Source organism: Tenrec ecaudatus, chromosome 10, assembly GCF_050624435.1.
Source record: "Tenrec ecaudatus isolate mTenEca1 chromosome 10, mTenEca1.hap1, whole genome shotgun sequence".
Classification (NCBI taxonomy): Eukaryota; Metazoa; Chordata; class Mammalia; order Afrosoricida; family Tenrecidae; genus Tenrec; species Tenrec ecaudatus.
In genome coordinates, this window is record NC_134539.1 from 150,161,430 (window position 1) to 150,180,343 (window position 18,914).

Sequence of the window (18,914 nt, forward strand, 5' to 3'; positions counted from 1 at the left end):
CACATTTCTATGCACACTGCACATATCTTATTTTGAAGTAAAAAAGCAAACGGGAAAAACACCTGTCCGGCCAGATAAATGTCCTCAATGGGCCGCATGTGGCCCGTGGGTCATAGTTTGAGGACCCCTGCTTTACAGTGTTGCAAAGCAAGGAGGTTACTTGGAGGACTGCAGTGTACCGGACCCAAACCATGGTATTTCCAATCATCTCATATGCAGGAGAAAGTTGGATATTGAATCTAAGGAAAACCAAATAAGAACGGATGCATTTGAACTATGCTGCTAGTGAAAACTATTCAAAGTGCCATAATTGCCAAAAGAACAGCACATCTGTCTTGGAAGAAGTACAGCCAGAATGCTTTTTCGAAGAGGATGGTGAGGAACACGTAGCTTGGACATGTTGTTAGCAGGAGAGACCAGTCCCTGGAGAAGGACGTCACGCTTGATAAAGCAGAGGGGCAGCAACAAAGAGGAAGGCCTTCAATGAGGTGGGTGGACACAGTGGCTTCAGCAATGGTCTCAAGCATAGATGCATGATACTTTCAACAGTCTTCGTCATCATCATCATCATCATCATCACATGCATCCACTTGTCTTTGATCTCCTTGTGCAGTGTGAATATAACATGACTGACAAGACCATGGCTTGAGTCAGGCACGCCTTAGTCTTCAAGGTAAGACCCTTCCTTTCCAAAGGGTGTTCCGAAAGGTCTTGTGTGGCACATGAGCCCAATACAAGGAGTCATTTGCTCAACAGAGAGATGAATGGTGGATCCTCACTGGACATACTTGTACTTCTTCTATAAAGTAGAATGCCTACATACAAGGGTGTCGCTTTTGAAAAATCCTTAATGTATCTTCCCAAGTTGCAGGAAAGCAAAATCAACCGAACTTCATGAAAAGTGTTCGCTTCACACAGCAGCCTTGCCTCAGATAACGGGTGCCCGGTGCGGTCTTATTTTGCTGCTTCAATTGCTAACCAGGGGGCGGGACCTCCACTTGTTGCATGGCAACAGATTTGTGTTAATGTATCTATTACCATAGTACAATTCATTCATTCATTCATTTAGCAGTTAGATGCCTGTTCATGTCCTCCGCCTCAAGGAGCCCAAATGGCATCATTAGGCATCGGTCTGCTAACCACAAGATCAGGAGTTTGAATCCACCAGCCACTCCATGGAAGAAACCTAAGGCTTTCAGATTACATCCAGCAAAGATTTACAGCCTTGGAAAACCCAAAGGGGCATTTCTACGCTGTTTTATAGGTTCACTATGAATCAGAATTGACTTGATGGCGGTAAGTAATTTGTTGTTGTTGTTGTTGTTGAATATTCTTCCTATTACCACCTCAGGGTTCCCATATGCATTTAGAAAAACCCTTTATCTATTAAGGATTTCATTCTTTCCTGTGGGTTTGCGTAAAAAAACTATGTTGTTTTCTGAGTTTGCGGTTTGCCTTCTAATGGGTAATCCTTGGTCTTCCTAGTCGTTCGCCCCCTCTCCCCTCCAGACCCATCCAAGTTTCTTCCCTTCCCTTTCTCCTGCCTCCCTTCACCTTTGCTTTCCGGAGGGAGAGCTGGAGCTGTCGGGTCTTTGATGTCAGCCAGGTGATGCCTGCTGTAGGCTTTGCCGCCCTCTCCATTCTTCCGTCTCAGTTATGCAATACTGCCCTGATATTAGAAAGGGTGTTACTGTTGGGTGCCTGCAAGCCAATTCCAACGCATTGACAGAGCAGAGCTGCCCCAGAGGGTTTTCCTGGCTGTAATCTTTATGGGAAATGGCCCCCGGGGGCACCGTGGGTTGTGCACTGGACTGCTATCATCAAGGTCAGCAGGTCAAAGCCACCAGCAGCTCCTCAAGAGAGAGATGGCCTTGTACTCCCATAAAAGCGCACAGCCTTGGAAAGCCACAGGAGCACAGCTCTGCTGTGTCTCAGAGCCGGCAGGCGTCGGGATTGAGTGAATGGCAGCAAGCGAGTAAGAATCATGGTGGGAGAAGCTCACCATTTCTTTCCCCCATGGAGCTGTGGGTGGCTTCAAAATACCAAATGTCGGGCCAGCTAACTCCAGTGTCCCCAGACTCCTGAGAGTGGAGAAGCAGGCACAAAAAGCGGAAGGACAAATAAGTATGCCTTGGGCAATCATGGCCTGTGGGCAATCATGGACCAAGCCCGGATGTAACAAACAATGCAGTTTTTTTTTTTTTTCAATTTCTCCGATTTCAGATTTCCTACAGTATTTTTCTTACAGGTATTCATAGGACCCAGAATCTTTTGATGAATGACAGTGATGGGTTCTCCTAATCAACAACCTCCCCCCACCCCCTCCAGGTACATCAAGGTGTCTTCAGATGCCTTCCCTTCCCCTTTCTCAGGCTTCCTTCCGCTCTGCTTTCCTCCCTACCAGAGCATGAAGCACAACCATCCGCTTGTCTCCAGGATAGATTGTTGATTGCTCTCTAGCCTTCGTCTCCCTCTGCTTCATAAACTTCCTCAAAAAAAAAAGAGTCCCAGTCATCAGGCGGAATGTGGTGAATAGGATTTCCCCCATCTCATTAGCGCTAGATAAAGGAAACCGTGCGCAAGACTCCAGCGGCATTTGGCCATAGGTTATTCTGGTTTCTCCGGGCGCGTCCAATGATCCAGCCCTTTTGGTCTTTGTATTGTGGGGCAAGCCTGGAGAAATGAAGCCAATTTTGTTTCAAATAGTCAGCCACAGGCTCCCAAAATAGACTCTCAGTATATATAGAAGAGTAACTATATGATTAAATTTGGCATCCAAAATTAGAGGTGCATGAATCATTGAAGAATGTTGGGACATCTTCTCTTATGCCTATCAGTCTGTCTACTCCCACCATGCCGTTTTGATTACAATCTACAATAACAGCTCTTAAAAATGGGCATGGCTGCTCTCAGCACTATATGCTTCCGATGAGTGTCAGAGTCACTTTACCCTGACACCATGCTTGGTACAGCAGCGGGGCAGCCAAAAAGCGGAAGTCCTTTGATCACAGGGATTGGCAGAGAGGCTGCAACAATGGGCTCAAACAATAGGAACACTGGTAAGGATGGCGTAGGATGGGACAGTGTTTTTTTCTGTTGTACCCGGGATCGTTGTGACTCGGAGCCAACTGGATGGCACCTAACAACATCAACACTGAGATTTTTTGTTAGAATCATTGAAATCATATCTCCTAAAGGAAGTACGAATGCAATTATTCCATTTGATTTTCTGAGTTCGGAATATCTATCCAAATCCCTTGGGGGTGTGTCTTTTTAGAAATACTCGTTTCCTTCTGATGATAATTGACATCAAAAAAGTCTTCATCTTTTTAACATGAATTGGGAATTTTGAGGTGGCATTAACTATCGAAGACTGCTCTCAGAATAGAATGTACTAAGATGTTCTATATTATTTTGCACGGATAATTATTAATGAAAGAATCCCTTGTTTCATTCCATAAAGTGGCCTCTGTCGTGTCTCTTCCCTACCAGTCCCTTCTCTTCTTATGTAATCTCACTCTCTTTCATCCTTTCTCTCAATTCTGGGAGACACTTATGTTTTCGCCAGAGCAGCAAGTCCATGTTCGACAGCATCAATTCTATTCTTGACTACCTGCAACATCACAACGCTCTAGTATGACCGTTCTGTTTCTTGGCAGTTCTTTAGATTCTCTTCAGTATCTTTTGAATTCTCTGTTCCCTGACTTTCTTCTCCTCAATAGAATGCAAAACCAAACCTACCCAGCACAGGCCGTATGAAGCAAACAAGAGAATGTCATAGTGGAAACCAAAAACCAGTGCCACCGAGCTCTCTCTGACTAATACCCAAGGCTTTGTAAACCTTTATGGGGACAGACAGACTCACTGTTCTCCCTGGGAGCAGCTGGTGAGTTTGAACCTGAGACCTTGCAATTAGCAGCCCAGCCCTGACTCAACAGCGCCACGAGGGCTCCACAGAGCATGATGAACAAACAAGTTAAAATGAAAACCTTGAGGTACAAAGATTTTGCTACTTTTTCTTTGTACATTTCTGCTGATTCCTATAGAAAATACTTTTCAGAGGGTTTTTGTTGTTGTTGTTGTTTTCCAGTCTGCATAATAAAGTTCTGCTTTCTTCTTGTTCAATCATTTGCCTCCCAGAGATGCCACCTTTATTTGCTTTAACCTGACTTTTGAGTTTGACGGCTCACCAAAAGGTCAGCGGTTTGAAGCCACCAGTTGCTCTGAGGGCCAAAGATGAACCTTTCGATTCCCTGAGAGGGTTACACTCTTAGACACCCACAGGGACAGTTCTCCCCTGTCCTACAGGGTCGCCATGAGTTGGCATTGACTCGATGGCAGTTGGAGACTTTGAGTTTCTCCTAGAGGAAAGAGCCTGGTGTCTGGAAGCAGTGTGCCTCTCCTGCTACTCCCTTCTGGGCTGATGGAAATGGCAGGTTGGCTGGAGGGGTAGGTTGCAAAATGCAGTGGGATCCACAAATCAATGAATTCTCAGAGGTGATCAAACACATCTCTCCCAAGCCCTTGCTCCAAAAATTGGATGGGGCTTTCTGCCAGCATGTCGGTCTTTGAGACATCCACGGAAAAACCTCTAGGCCCCTCAGCTGTACGGAGGACGGTGGGTTAAACACTTCTCAAACAGGCCGGAGTTACACTCGGCAAGGCTGTGCGGCAGGAATGCACAGAGCCCCTGGACACTGCCAGAACTGTGGGCGGCGCATACACTCTGCCCTACCAATCCCGTTTCCAGGCACACAGATGCAAGCAGCGACTCAGCCCGTGACTCAGTGATTCCCAGCTGTGTGGGTGCTGATCACATGGACCTCAGAGGTTAGCCATGGGCCACTGAGGGTTGAAGACTGCTCTTGAACGGCGCTGGAGCTAGGCAGAGACGAGAAGTCCTGCCAGGTGCTTGTTGTGCTCTTGGGATGCCAGCGTCAAGGACACCAAAGCCCCACGTTGCCACGGTCGGCCTCTTATCCGGCCTACAGGGGTCCTCATAGGGGGTGCATAATGATGGAGAGCCCCATCGGCCTCAGGCGCGGGGACTTGGATTCCAAAGGAGCCATTTCGCTTCGCCGCTTCTTCAAGGAACAGGAAGGAGAACCAGCTGGCCCACTTGCTCTGAGGCACGGCCGTGTGACTGGATTGGGAGCAGTGGGGTGTGAAAGGAGTGATAGGACGCTGCTTGCTGCACTGTCAGTCCTCGTGAGCGCGTCCAGCGGTCTCATGCCAGCCCTGGCGATCACGGGGCCGTGTGTGTCCCAGAAGATGAGCTGCAGGATGGTGAGGACTCAGTCAGCCTGGGTATTAGAGGGAAGGAGCCCTGGTGACACAGTAGCTGAAGTGCTCCTTGGGAGAAAGGTAGAGAGTCTGTGTTCACAGTGGCCTGCCCGTGGAAACTCTCTGGGCCCTTTCCCTCTGTACCCGAGGCTCCTCTGAGTCAGAATCGCCTGGCGAGCAATGACTGTGCTTTACTGGCTTCGGTAGTTGCTTTAAAGCCGGGGAATTTGAGTCTTATTAGTTAGAGTGCTTCCGGGGCTATTGATTGCCACTACAACCATGTATTCATTCGGATCTATTCAATCTCCTGTTAAATGAGTGATCGCGAGGAACACTTCAAACCCTCGTGAGTCTCAGTTTCTTCCTCAAATGCAGCAAACGGCAGTTCTCTGCGACTCATCTAAGGTTGGTGGTTCAAATTCACGCAGACGTGGCAAGAGGGGGAAAACGTCCTGGAGGTCCACTTCTGAAAGATCACAGCCATTGGAGACCCTCTGCGATGCAGTTCTACTCTGAAACACATGGGATCGGCCTGAGTCTGAGTCTGTTTGAGGGCAACTCGTGGGGTCGCGAGATGCGTTGGGCTGCAATCCGCATGGTTCAAAGTTCGAAACCACCAGCAGATTCGAGGGAGAAAGACTGGGCTTTCTACTTCTGTAAACAGTCTCAGAAACCCACAGGGGTCACTATGAGTCAGTATTAACTCAAAGGCAGTGAGGTTTTTTGTTGCCGTTCTTGTTAAACTTGCTTTGTAAGAAGAATAAAAGTTGGTTCTTCCTGATGAAGCGCTTAGCCAAGTGTCTAGAAAACTCAGAATCACGTAAATCCCCACTGCGCCATATTCTCTATGAGATCGGAGGGAAAATGAGAGTTCTGTCAACTTATCTCCATTTATGTCTGAGAAGAAAGTCAACCAGAGGGAGGAGAGACAAACGGAAACAGAGAGGGGGGGAGAGGGAGAATGATGAAGAAATATCTCATTTATAGAATACTTTATGGGATCGTCGTCAACACAACCAGCACCTAATTGCCTGAATTACATATGCCAAGGCGTCCAAGATCCCAGGAGATCTGCACTAGTGGAGATTATTTTCAGATCCATGAGAATCTGGAAGCAAACTCCTCCCAGTAAGTAACATCCTCCCGTGTCATTCCGCCCCCTCTTGGATAGGTCCCACGTTGGTAGAGGGAGGCCTCTGGGAAAGGTGGGAGGATTTCTAGAGGCTCTTCTCGATTTTCTCACAGCAGGGAGGGAAATGAGCTCAGGGTGTGGTGTCCCCGCCTGCCTGCTCCACACACACACACACACACACACACACACACACACACACACACACGTTCTCCTGGGGGTGTCTCAGCATACCAGAGGTGTGGTGAGGTGAGTATCACTCCACCCATGGGGTGTCTCCTTGGCCGAGACTTATATGACCCAAGCTCTCATAAACAGGACTGCACAGGAGCAGGAATGATGGGGATAATGTTTAAGGTCTCCCACTGTCCCCCACCAGTACACTTTTGAATGTGTCTGCCAAATACAGTTGACCCTTAATAAAATCACCGTCCTCTAAACAATTCCTTGAAGGTCTTAGACATGGGGTCTTCTGGCCCAAGTAGGCTTCTTGGGTAAGGCCTAATACCATTACAGTCCGTACGTGGTGGCCAAGGGCCAGACACCAGCCTAGCACTAAGCTAGTAAAGATCTCACTCCAAGGCTGCCGTCTTTCCCAAGCATCACACCCAGGAGATCAGCTTCTCAGTAGGTCCTGTTCAAGCCTGTCCTAAGTACGATCACAAAGTGGAGTCACCAATGGTCTGGGGCAATTACGAAGTTTTTTGAGGTCTGGAGCAGCGCAGAAGCTAAGTCCTTCCTCCGTTACTGGGATAATACTACCGATTCATGGCCCATTGTCACAATCCATTGCAGTAATTTATGCGTATATGTAAAGACTCTCCCCCAAGGACACGCCCCAGGAAAATATTCCATTTACATGCAAGTTGAGTGACCAACACTTTCCTCTGCGTCAGTACATCTCATTGGACAAGGCCCTGAAAGGTTCCTCTGACTTCTGAAAGCTTAAAGAAGATAGAGCTCACGAAACAGAGATGTGGGAAACCGTTCATACACACTTACTGAGCCTGTGTTTACTGGTCTTTCAAAGGGACCAGGAGACACAAAATAGACTCCAAGCGAGGTGTTGGTTTTTTTTAATTTATTTCAGAAGGATGTGTGTGTGTGTGTGGGTGTGTGTGTTAGACCCTCCATAAAGTGGGATACATTGTAGTCTTGAATTAATTCTATCAGTGGCTCCATCACTATGTTGTCTCTTGTAAGTATAGGCTCACCCATCCACTCCCATCTCATTTGTCAAGGGCAGGCAGAAGGCATTGACTTTGACCAACAGTCTGGATCAAGTTGCAATGCGTGTTTCGATCTCTTGATGGTAGCTTCCAGGAGCACTGATTGTAGAGCCAAGCCAGCCTCTCTGATGATTTGACCAGGAGACAGATTGAATAATATGGTGAGACGATTCCACCCTGATGTACACCTTTCCTGATTTAACCATGCAGTGTTCCCTTGTTCCAGTCTTATCTTGATCCGTGTCCAGGTTCCGCATGAGCACAATGAATGATTCTGGAATCCCCATTCTTCTCCAGGCTATCCGTAGTTTACTGTGATCCACACATGCAAACGCCTTCGCATAGTCAAAGACACACAAGCAAACATCTTTCTGGCATTCTCTGCTTTCCACCAAGATCCATCTGAGTGACCTCAGCAATGATATCCCTTGTTCGAGTCCTCTTCTGAACCAACCTGAACCTCTGGCAACTCTTGGAATATACTGCTGCATCTGTTGTTGGATGGGCTTTAGTTAAATTTCACTGGTGTGTGGTATCCATATGGTTCTAGAACGTCAGCCTTCTGTTGGATCACCTTTCTGTGAAATGGGTACAAATAGGGATCGCTTCCTGTCAGTGATCCACTTCATGGTCTTCCAAATTTCTGGGCATAGGGAAATGAGGGCTTCCATGCTTCCTTTGTTTGGTGAAACATTCTGACTCACAGAAACCCTAAATAAGCTTCCTGAAACTAGATATTTCTAGGAAAAGCCTCATATTTTGGGCACAGAGTGGCTGGTGGGATTGAACAGCAGAACTATCTTGTAATTCACAGACAAGAGAAAGCATTTTTATGTGGTTAGCTGCTACATTAAACTCCATCAGGAAAAAATAATGCAAAATTTCAGAGAACAAAGCCTTTCACGTGTGATCCACCTATCCAAACTCACATATTATAAACAATACACTGCGTTCCTCTTCAAGGACAAGGCATTTGTTTCTCTGTATATTTTCCCTCGATATTGTCATTTCCCATCTTATTTGTGCCACTCTCGATCTTCGGAAAGAAAATAAAAATAAAAAGGCAGACTTCCAACCTCCGTGTAGATTGATCAATTTGCAGCCCACCAAAATCGCTCACGGCCACCGTCACTGCCACCACCACCATCACCAACTCTGCCCTCACCATTCCCACTAGAATTTGCAGAAGATGATAAATCATCTCTTTCCACACGGAAACGACAACTGACAACCACGGAGTCAGCCTGCCAAGGGCGTGTCGGGGCCAAAGGCAGAGTCTCAACAGGAACCCTGTTCCCAGACTCGGAGACCTGGAGATGCCACTGGAACTTGCCCCGGGGCCAGAATCAATAAGGACAGAGCTTGCGGGGTGAGGCAGGACATCCCCAGGCAGCCCTCTCCCCCTGCCACAAATCGTGGTTCTGGCCAAAAGATGTCACAAAGAGACTCTTGAATGATCTGAGATCAGCCAGAATCTGCTGCCCATAGAGGCAAGGAGCCACCCCGCTGGCCCCTCCTAGTTGCCATCCCACTCTGGGTGTCTTGTTGTTATGAGGACTATTTTGGTGAAGGCACACACACACACACACACACACACACACGTCACAATGTCACAATGCAGCGGTGCTGATGACACGCTTCAAGCTGGCCCCCTGTCTCGTTGTCTTTGTCCACATGATTCCTCATCCGTTTCTTAAGATAATGGCCCCTAGCCAACCTTTCAAGTTGACATTGTTTGACCTCGAATGACTACATATTTAAAAGAACACAGTGCTCAAAACTGACCTGCTTTACCAATTATAAGAGGCTAATTGGAGTTCGAAGAAGACTTTGAGAGATCATTTGGATTTGAGGTTTAAAGTTTCAGGATTCGCTCGATGACTTCTGGGGCTCATTTGGGCTTGGTGACTCTAGATATGCTGAATTCCACGGAGCACTTGAAATTCTGTTCTGCACCCCCACCGCCACCCCACTTTTGAACAGGCCTCTTAACAGTCAAGAATGTCACCATCACAGGTGAAAAGTCTTCACCTGTGATCAAAGTCCAACCTATTTCACCATCACGGGGCTCTCAGCAGGTTCAAAGACAATAAAGCTTGGTTGACTTTGGTGTGCTGCATCACTTAGATGGATGGGCCTCTGGTTATTAGATGGAATAACTTGCAAATGGAAAGCAGGAGTGGAATCAAGGTACAGCTTTGTGGCTTCTTTTAAATTTTCCATAGTTCCAGAAAGATATAAAGAGATGGTGTGGTAGATATATAATCATTTGTCAATTCGAGGATTGAGAGTATAGGGGTGGGGTCTAGCTTGTCAATCAGATCATAGCCAATGAGGCTTCTGTGTGGGCTTGGCCTTCTCCTGAGAATTCTGGGACATCTGGGACTTCCTCCTTGGAAGCAGAAGACACCTCTCCCTCTCTCTGCTACTCCTGGGAGTCATTGCAGAAGACAAGTCACAGACCTGGGAAGCCGGAGAAGCCATAGAGAAACCCCTGCCGGCCCTGAGATGCTTACAATGCCTCTGGACCCAAAGACTTTCTACTCACTGGCTTGTGATCATCCTGCATTTCATGTGTTTCATGAGTCTGGAGAGGACTTTATAGATTTATATCAGACATATGGGCTAATATCAGACTTATGGCCTTGGACTGGACTGGGTTGGGATGTTTTCTCAATGTTCAATTCCTCTTGTATGTGAAACTCTTTCTTATACACATATGTGTGTTTATGAATTTGTTTCTCTAATCTAACCAGACTAACACAGATGGTAAAGCTAAGCCAAACCTTTTAAATAATCTGCATTTTAAAAAATACTCTTAAAATTTAAACTACCCAAGTTGGGAAGAGTGGGGTAATCTGCGCACATACCTACAAGGAAGCGGGATTGCATAGGGATGCCCGCAGCCAGTTCTGCAGAGCGGCAGGATGGAGGTGAGATGGGCCTGGCGCTCCCACTGGAGATAAACAAAGTGGCGCTAGACAGAAGTGTGGCGATGTTGTGAGTCTCCAAAGACAAGAGCCTGGAAGCAACTCCAAGCCCCTATGTGTTTTCCATTTTAGAAAAAGGGGAAAGTCACATAAAATCCTCTTCATCCATAGATTTCATTGTTTTAAACAGTGGTTTCTTTTAGGGCGAATGAAGAGACTGCCTCTTCCTGGGGAGATTTTAAGTCTTGGACACCCTAAGGCATAGTCTGACTCTTATAGGCAGGTTGAGAAGCAACTGAAGAGCAGTGTAGGTGGGTGTTTTTCAAAGTCATTTCCCTCACCTCCTCTATGAGCTACAGCAAGAGAAACAAAAATGCTAACCACGAACGTCCAGCAAAACGGCAGAGGGAGTGATTCTTTTACAGATGGATGTCACATCCAGCATCTCTCTCTCGAGAGAGAATAGCCCTTTTCATTTCATTAAATGTCTTTCTTATTCTCTTCCATAGAACACTCCTAGCTTGGACTCATCTTCTTGGATCAACAATAGTCCATCCTTACGCTCGTCTGTACATTAGCAGTTGATCTATTGATGTCATGTGGATAGGCGCCATCGAGTCCATTCTGGCTCATAGCACAACACAGTCGGCGTCTGTGACATCCTCACAATTGCTCTTACGTTTGAGCCCATGATGGTACTGCATCAATTCATCTTGTCAGAGGTCTTCCTTTTGCTCTCTCCCACTCGACCTTACCAGGAATGGTGTCCTTCTCCAGGGACTGGTCTCTCCTGATAACGTGTCCAACTTACCTGAGACAAAGTCTTGTCATCTTTCCCACTAAGGAGCATTCTAGCTGTACTGCTTCCACAGCAGATTTGGTTGTTCTTTGGGCAGTCCACGGCACTTTCAATGATCTTCACCGGCGCCATATTTCATGGTCTTCCTCATCCAACAACCGACATTCACATGCATGTGAGGCCTTGCTTTTTGACACCTTTAAAAGCTCATGTGTATCAGAGTTACCTAATGCAATGTATTATTTCATCTCTTGACCACTGCTTCCATGAACATGGATTGTGGAGCCAAGCAAGATGAAATCCTTGACAACTGCTTCTTGGTCCAGCGGTGAGGATGTTGATCGTTTCCACATTGAGTTGTCATCCACACTGAAGGCTACAATCTTTGATCTTCATCGGCAAGCCCTCCTCACTCTCAGCAAGCACAGTTGCGTCCTCTGAGTATCACAGGTTGTTCATAAGCCTTCCTCCAACCCTGATGCTCCATTCTTCTTCGTGGAGCCCAGCTTCTCTGACAATTTGCTCAGCATACAGGTTGAATAAGTGTGGTGAGAGGAGTCCACCCTGATGGACAGCTCTCCTGATTTTAAACCCTGCAGGATTCCATTGCTGTTCACACAGCTGCCTCTGGATCCCTGCACAGGTTCCACAGGAGCACAATCAATGGTTCTGGAATTCCCAATTTTCTCAAGACCACCTGCAGTTGACTAGGATCCACACAGTCTTCTCATAGTCAAAGAAATCCAAGTCAACATCTTTCTGCTCTTCTCTGCTTTCAACCAAGATCTGTCTGGCATCAGCCATGCTATCCCTTGTTCAAGTCCTCTTCTGAATCCAACTAGAATATCTATCAGCCCCTGCCAATGGACTGTTGCCATTGTTGCTGGATAATCTTTAGCAAACTCTTATTTGCCTGTGATATTGGTGATAGTGTTCTATAATTGGCATATTGTTTGGCCACTTTTGTGTGAAATAGGTACAATGATGGATTGCTTCCAGTCAGTTGGCCAATTAGCTGTCTTCCAAATTTCCTGGCATAGGCAAGTGAATGTTTCCAGGGCTTCATCAGCTTATTGAAACATTTCAATTGGTATTCCACCAGTGACCAACTGGTTATGTTGTCACTAGACATATCCAAGTGGGATACAGTGTTTCAGTGTTAGGATGTTTGGGGGAGATCCAGGTTCTATTCACCTGTATCCACCAACCATCTGCCTGCAGTGGTTTGCAAGTTGCTTTGATGCTCAACAGGTTCAATGGAGTGTCTAGACTAAGACTGAAGGGGTGGGGGAGGGAAGGCCTGATGATCAACTTCCAAAAACTAGCCAGTGCAAACACTATGGATGACAACCTTTTGCTTCACAACCAATCATAAAGATGGAGCAAGATCAGGCAACATTCCATTCTATTGTGCACAGATTCACCATGGGTCGGGGAGCAGACTTGTTGATAGCTGATGACAACAACAGTCAATGTCAATGTTGACATCAACCATTTTTCAACTTGTCTCGACACGTGGCTGTGCCCCATCCAAGCTCACCTCCATGACATGATAAGGTTTTCCACATTCTTATTGTACTCTTTTTCTGGGGATGTGTTTTCCTCTAACACTGGGGCATCTTTGAGGGGCTGTGTCCTCCTCATCTTTGTAGTTGAGCACTTGACATTTTGAGTTGTTATTGAATTAATTGGTAGTGAGGCATCATTGAATATTCAACAGATACAATTTGTGGTAAATGTTAATCAAGTGTAATCCTCTGGAATTTCATGTTGACATGCTGGCTTCTGACTAGAGGCCCCCTTTCAAATGCTGAAAAGATTACAACTCCCATCAGAGCATCTGGTTGGGGTGGGGCTTGCTTTGAGAGCTCCAGTAATCATTGCAAAATGTGCTAAGTGGGGAAGGGAAGGGGGGAGGGGGGCACACCCAAGTTATGCTGGCTCCCAGCCAGTGCCAGATTACCTAAGAAGCAAGGTACGCACAGGCTTACGGGAGCTTACTTATTGATCTGGAGTGAACCGTTTCACATGGGTCCCACCACATCGAGGCCATCAAGCCCCGGTAGAATAACTGATATTAAAACAGATCTCGCTTATAAGAAACAAAATTGGATAAAAATAAGTAAGGCACTGGTTTTCAGGTATTAGAAACATAGGCAACTCTAGACTAAGATTCCTGATATAAGGGAAGCGTCTGAAAGAAATCCCTACCTAGTTTCCCTGGACTCTCTCTGGAGAGCATTTCCCAACCATGGTATGACAAGGCGGAACCCAAAGTGTCAAGCAGTCCTGCTAAGCTGCAGGAGCAGACGTCAGGGCTTAGGAATATTGATGCACTGGACCAATCAACAGCAGCAGCACACTATTGCCACCGAGGGCTGTGAACTCCCTCCTCTTCATCGCACTCCCATGGACAACAGAACAACACGGGGTCCGGACCTGGACAATCCTCAGCATCGGAGCTGTGTTTGAGCCATGTGTCCGTTGGCTGCAGCCACGCCATCAGTCCATCTGGCTGAGTCTTCCTCTTTTCCGTGGACCCTCCTCTTTGCCAAGGCCGATGTCCGTCTCCAGGAATTGGTCCTTTCTGATAAGATGTCTAAGGCATGTGAGACAGTCTCACCCTCCTCACTCCCCAGGAGCGTGCGCTTGGACTGCTTCCAAAACAGGATTGGGAGTTTGTCCTCTCAGTTTGTTCTGCTGGGAGTGGGATACCCACCATTCTTCGCCTGCACCCTAGTCTCGGATCTTCATGAGAACCACTTTAAGTCTTCTTTGCTTCAGTCAATCAAAGTTGTGTGTTCTGCATCTCACAGTTTCTAATGAGACGCTTTCAAGCTAATGGAGGGTATTGACAAGTACCTAGTACAAGAAGGCTTTAGAAGTTTTGGGGGAAATTTTGATTATCTTCTAATTTCATATGCTCTCAAACTTTTTGAAGCTCCCTTATAATGACAACAGAACCATGATGGTTATTTGATGGATAAATAGATGAACAGACAAAGGAATGGATACCCATGCATGATTTCATAGTTTCAGTGTCACATGAAGTCTAACCGTAGCCTAAACAGCCCTGAAGCATCCCACACAGTGGCGGTAGCAGTGGGGCCGGAGGAGGAGGGGAAGGCAAAATATCAGACAGGAACTAAACCCCTTAATAGGATTTGCCCTGAATACTTGGCATTTCATAAAGCAACAAAGTCAGGGCATTCTACATTCTCTTTCAGTTAAACACAAACAATATCTTTCAAATACATCATATGAAAGATAACGTCTTTGCCGTTCTGTAGTCTTAATTTAATTGTAAAGAAATGTTACGGCATCGTGTTTTCGTCCATGAAGAGGAAGATAATCCGTGCACTCTGCCATCCAATGAAAACAACTCGAAATGAGGTCTAAACTTCTAAATATCTCCATTTCCTTCAATTCTTGGAAGGATTTGGCATTAAGTCAAGCTTGAGTCCTAATGCAGGTCGTACATAGTATTGCTACTGTTGCCGGTGTGGGAGATGGGTATCTGGGACATGAAAAGGCCGCGACTCACCAAGTCCTGGCTTTGGCGATGGCCAAATCGCAAGCGGTTCAATGTCACTTCCTGTAACAGTGTCCAAGGAACCCAGGTCGGCGCGTTCAAAGGGAGACAGGGGCAATTAGATAATATGGACTTTGGAACTCATTCATCTAAGCAGTCCAGAATATTTTAGAAAGGATAGCTGGCTCGTTTTAAAGAAGTCAATTAGCTGTCTCCCACTTTCAACAGGACCATTTGCTTTTACCTAGTCTCAGTAACAGCGCTCTACACAGCCCTCGTAGGATACCTCCTTCTGAAGAGTGGACAGCGTCCTTTATCAAGCGCATTGCCCGTCCCCTTACCCTTCCACACTGTGGTGCTAGTTGGGTGCCATCGCACCAATCCCAATTCATAGCCTTCCCGGATGACAGAGTACATTTGTCCCATAGGATTGTCTTGGCTCTTAGGTCAACAGAAGCAAATACCCTGGTCTTTTTTTCCTGCAGAGCCACTGAGTGGGTTAAACCCAAGCTGCAGTGCCAACCCACCCACTTAACCTTGGTGCCATCAGAGTTTTTACGCTTCCAGACTGGTCAGTTACTCATTCCTTCAGAGACCTGGTGGCATGGTGGTTAAGCTTTGGGCTGCGATCTGCCAGGTCAGCAGCTCAAATCCACCAACAGCTTCACTGGAGAAAGGCTGGACTTTCTATTCCCCTAGACGGCTTGGAAACCCACGGCGGGGTCGCTGTGAGTCAGCGCAGACTTGATGGCAGGGAGCTTGGTTTTTTATTCATCCCTTCAGCATATGATTCAAGAGGGATGAATCCCGATTAGACCAAATCAACCGTGATATAATCGTCTCCTTGAGAGTGATTGGTTTAAGAATGAACTTGTGACCCAACTCTTACCAGTGAGATGTAAGGAGCGAAGGCAAGATGGAAGGTTCCAGAGAGAGCTTTCCTTGTTGGCAAAAGGAGACAGAAAGTGAGGTTTCTTGCTGCTGCATGGGGACGAAACTGCCTGGAAGCTCAGAATTGGCAACGGTTCCTGTGAACTAAAGGACAGCAATGACATGATAAGGACACCAAAGCCGTCACAAGGAGCACAAACCCTTAAAGACCATCTCTGAGCAGATGGATTAGTTAACCCCGTATTCCCTCTCACAGATGGTTTATGACCTATAACCTGTCTATTAGATTGTCTTTCTAGGGTGAGTGGAGTGTACCTGTGAAGCTGGGCACTACGTCACCCATATTTCAAATACAAGGAGGATTGCCCAAAGTGAATAGGTTTCAGCCCACCTTCCAGACCAAGACAGAATATAAAGAAGGGTTTGGTCATCTATTTCTGAATATTGGTCAATGAAACTCGGTGGGTTACAACAGAACGTTACTTGGCTTGGCTCACTTGGACCCACCATCAGGTGGAAAACCCCATGTCTCGTGAAGTGGAGGGCCAGCAAAGACGAGGACAACCCTTAAAGAAATGAATTGGCATGGAAGCCCCAACAAGGGACGCAGACATGCTAATAATGGTGAGAATGAGCAAGATCAAGTAATGTTTCATTCTGGGCCAAATAGGTCACCATACGTCAGATCCAATGGGATGGCAGTCTGTCTATCTATTTGTGTATCTATCTATCTATCTGTCAATCTATCTATCCATCTATCTATCTATCATCACTTAAGACAGCTGTATCAGAATTTGTTTAATTTTCTTTCTCTGCACCCAAAGGAATACTGATGTAAGTTTTTGTTTTTTGTCTTTTTCTGAGGCGATCTAAGATGGCAGAGGAGCAAAAATGAAGCAGAGTGATGAGGGAAAGCCCTGGAGGGAAAGCAAATTTGGGGGACCATGCCTGAGACATGGCTTGACATCCAGGTCCCATCCCCCTCCCAAAGTGTTTGTCTGTTTGGGGATCACCCATCCAGTTAGCAGCCCTCGATTTGCATCCCGACCCCTGGGTTACTGGAAAAGAGCCGCAGAGGGTTTCATAGTAAAGCCACTTTGTTTAGTTGCAAATCAGGGACCAGGTGCTGGAGGAAACTTCCAGGGAAGGTAACCGGACTCCACTTTCATCTCTTTCATCTGCCAGAAGCCAAACTCCAGGGAGAGGCTAAGCTGGACATTTGAGAGCTAATTGCTCTGTTGGCCTCATTGTGTAGTAATGGTGGTTCTTATTCAAGAGCCTCAGTTCTCAGTTGAGTCTAAAGGAAGTAATACAATTCACTGTGTGTGCAGTATTAGAGGTGTCAGACCAGTAGGTTACTCTGTAGTGTTTTCTTAGGTATAAAGTTAAGTAAGCTCCCTCCCATAAGTCTATTATCCAAAGTCACCAATGACATGATTGGCCTAACTCTAGGTCCTATTATTCCTTTGACTAATATGTCACTGGAGCACAATCCCTGTCTTAGGCATTAGGATCATCTGGAAGCAAAAGGAAGCGGGAATGGAAAGTGTGCTAACTGAGCTTCACCAGAGATCCATCCAGCGTGTTAGACCAAAGTCCCGACTGAGAGTGGAAGGGTGGTCAGAAGCTTGGGTACGGGGTGGTCCATAGCAGACGGTTTGCCAGAAGAGGCCTTTGGATAATATTGTCACTGAATTCATGAAAACGGACTGGGAGATACTGACTGAGTCAGGTGAGAAAGTCAGTTCAGGTGGGAAAGTTAACAACCAAAACTACACAGCAATGAAAACAAGACAAACAAACAACAAACAAAAACCCCGCATAGATACAAGGAAGGCAAGGAACAAATTTAGTCATTTTTTTAAAATAGGTGACATTTTGAAATATTGAAATATGAAGGTCGGTATGGAACCGATGTTACTAAGCCCCTAATGTGTTACTGGAAGACTCTGTACTCGGGTAAAGAGTTATATCCCAGAAACCCACAGGGGCAATTCTCTCCTGTGCTTTAAGGTCACGGTGAGAAGGGATAAACCAGAAGGCACTGGGCTGTGAGTGTGTACTGAGTTCAAACATTCAGCATCCCCTTAAGTCCTCGAGATGAACCCAAACCCAAACCAAGCCCATTGCCTTGGAGTTGACTCTGACTCTGAGCAATGCTCCATAGGGCTTCTGGGGCAACGTTCTCTCCCTGAGGGTCTGGTAGGTTTGAACCACCGACCTTATCGTCCAATGCTTACCCAACCAACAGTGTCACCAGCGCTCCTTAGTCCACTATGTGAGCATGTAGGAGGCATGCCACCACTACTAGTTGCCATCAGACCAGACCCAGGCACGGGGGGGTGGGGGGGTGTTCAATGCTTCATTTTGAAGAAGCAGCTTTCCAGTCTTTTCTGCTGCAAGGCCTCCAGGTGGATTTGACCCTCCAACTTTTCAGTTCCTAGCCCAACAGGTTAACCGTTTATCATTTAGACGCCCCTCCCCCCCAGGAGCAAGTCCAAAAATGATGCAGTTTTTAGGACATTGAGACTCAAGGATGCTGAGCAGCTTTCCCAGTTGAGGACTGCTGATGGGCGAAACCTGTCGTGTATTTATCGATGCTATTAGAATCCTTCTTCTTCTCTTCTTCAATCTTTTAACTGGAAGCCCTCACAGCTCTTATACTATTCCACACATCAGTTGTATCCAGCATATGTGTGCATCTATCTTATTTCTATCTAACAGTAGAATCCATTCTTTCCCAGACTCTCTCGGCTGGGTGAATAATCTAGTTAGCTGAAATCTCAACATCAGGGGGACACTCTGCTCAAAAAGGCAAAAGAAATATGCCGCAGTCGTACATATGGAGTGTCCCCATAACTGAGTAAATTATGCACACGCAGGCTTAGACTTCAGATGTGTGAACATATTCCCAGACAGCACAGATGGTCAGAGGCACTGCACAGCACACTGCCCGAGGCCGAGTCTTCCTTCTATCACATTTTTCTTGTACCCTGCTTCTTTCCCCTGGCTTCCAACCACTTCAAAATGCTCACTTTATTTTTGGGTGTGTGTGTGTAGGCGAAGAGGAAAATTAGGCTACCTTAAGGTTGCCCTGGATCAGCCATGATAATCCTTTCCT